At 35.2% G+C, this 2,310-nt stretch overlaps 1 long non-coding RNA gene across 1 annotated transcript; it reads left to right on the top strand.

Annotated features, from left to right (window-relative positions):
* The first annotated feature begins 1,232 nt into the window (after nucleotides 1–1,232).
* Nucleotides 1,233–2,110, top strand: LOC145136150 (uncharacterized). Its single transcript, XR_013720258.1, has 2 exons — nucleotides 1,233–1,617; nucleotides 1,721–2,110. It is a non-coding gene; the product is annotated as an uncharacterized LOC145136150 (long non-coding RNA).
* Nucleotides 2,111–2,310: the final 200 nt, after the last annotated feature.

Raw genomic sequence — 2,310 nt, 5'->3', positions numbered from 1 at the left:
TTTACTTTTGCCTTTGGTGTATGTGGATCTCATTTTGTTTTCAGAATCTTGCTTGACTCTGCAAATAAAAGTATATGTTAGAGCAAATTACACGAATGGTCCCTATGGTTTAGGGTAATTTGCGTGTTTGGTCCCTAACTTATTTTTTTTAACTTGGAAGGTCCTTACTGTTTGTTTTTGTTACACGTTTGGTCTCTGTCTTACCCAAAAAGACTACTTTGCCATTGATTTTTTAATTTATTTAAAAAACACACCCCCAACCCCACCCCTCACCTTACCTTACCTGCCCCACAATTTTCTTTTCTTTAAATAATAGTCTTTTTAGGTAAGACAGGGACCAAGAGCGTAACAAAAACAAACAGTAAGGACCAGACGTGTAACAAAGACAAACAGTAAAGACCTTCTGAGTTAAAAAATAAATTAGGGACCAAACGAGCAAATTACTCAAAACCATAGGGACAATTCGTGTAATTTGCTCTATATGTTATTTAACATTATAACTCAATAACATTACTTTAGTCTTCAAGATAGTGTAAATAAATAAACCATATAAAGACGACTTACCTCTAGCGGTTCTAATTTCTTAAACAATTTAATTACGAAATGATCTATAAAATCTCATCATCTATAAAAATAAATAAATAAACAAGTTATGGTAGGTGTGTTATTTCATTTGTAAAAGACAAAACTTCATAAATGATGGTTTCATAAAATCTAAAGTATAATCCCTAAGTTCAAAAAACATCACAAATAGTCTCTATGGTTTCAAAACTTTTAGCAAATGGTCTTTTTAGCTGACGCCGTCATTATTTGACCGTTAATGGAAGGACATTTCCATCATTTCACAAGACAGTGAACATTTATGAAGTTTTTTGTATTAAAAGAAAGATAAAAGGAAATATGATTGTTTAATACATAAAGGCTCTCTCTATATATATATTTCTCTCTCTCTCCGATGGATAAAAGCTGCCATTTATCCAGTGAAAAGTCTTCAACCTCATCTTCTTCATTATATATCAGTAAACCAAATTCCATGGACTATCGCATCAACAATTCTTCTTCATTATATATCAGTAAACCAAATTCCATGGACTATCGCATCAACAATTGAAGATTTTATTTTCTGATTTAATGTTTGTGCTTTGGATAATTGTATCCATGGAATATAAAACCCATATTTCTTCATCTTCATTAGAACAACCCCCCCCCCCACCCCCACCCCCACCCCCCCACCCCCCATGTTTCAACCCATTTCACATGATAACAAATTGAACCGTCTATATTTCTTTCTGTTAATTGAACATGCAAACACACCAGGCATCAGAACTAAACTAAGGATTGCACTTGATTATGCGATTCCATCGACAAAATTTAACTGGGTTCGACATCAGATCTGGCGATATCAAGTGTGAGTGTGTGTTTGTGTGTCGTCCACCCCGAGCACACATCTGAAGGAAAGAATCAATTACTTTGGAACGATCAAATATGGATCACGACAAGCTAATCTGTTCAGCAAAAATAAATATTGAATCAAAGCAACAAGATTTATGTAGAGAAAACTATGAAATCGGACCCATACATCACCAAAACCCAGAATCTGAATCTGATAGAATCAAGGTAGTCTCTCTCTCTCTCTCTCTCTCTCTCTCTCTCTCTAAAACTCTTGTAGTTGACGAGCCTATAAAGATCTTATACGAGGTTGGATTTCTGATCTATTTAGATGGCTGGAAGGTTTGTTATTTGTCTACACTTTTGATAAAAGATTCCAGGTTCACCGGAACTTAAAGTTTGGATCTTTGAAGGTTGTGAAGCCACTCTTGCAAAAAAGAACAAGAAAGAAGGTCACTTTAAGAGAGAAGGACTCAACCCCTTCAGAATTGATCACCCATAACAGGGCCCCCTCTCCATTAACAACTTTGTTGGATTAATCGATTAGATAATAAACAAAGTTTTATTATGTTAGGATAACTTTGATTCTAGAAGGTTGTTTTTTCTAGTTTTAGTATTAGAGTAGGATTCTAGTTTTATTAGTATAAATAAGGTTAATGTTGAGGATGTTTAAGTTAACTATTTTTTTTCAGCAATAAAGTTCACAAAGTAATTCCTTGTTCTTGTTATTTTCTTCTTCTTTGTTCACTTCATACCGTGGGCACCAAGGTAATATCAGGTGGTATACCTACACTTGGTATCAGAGCCTAGGGCTCGTGAAGACGTAGGGCAGCCAATTTGAGAGTCGGTTTTAAGAAAAGTGTAGCCTTTTGCTGCGGGGCAGACGCAGCAGGAACCGGGTTCTGTTTAAGGAGGTGTGGA

The sequence above is a fragment of the Lactuca virosa genome, chromosome 9 (assembly GCF_052849685.1).
Source record: "Lactuca virosa cultivar CGN04683 chromosome 9, Lactuca_virosa_CGN04683_v6, whole genome shotgun sequence".
NCBI lineage: Eukaryota > Viridiplantae > Streptophyta > Magnoliopsida > Asterales > Asteraceae > Lactuca > Lactuca virosa.
Note: the sequence above shows the minus strand (reverse complement) of the source record. Positions and strands in the feature narration are given on the sequence as shown.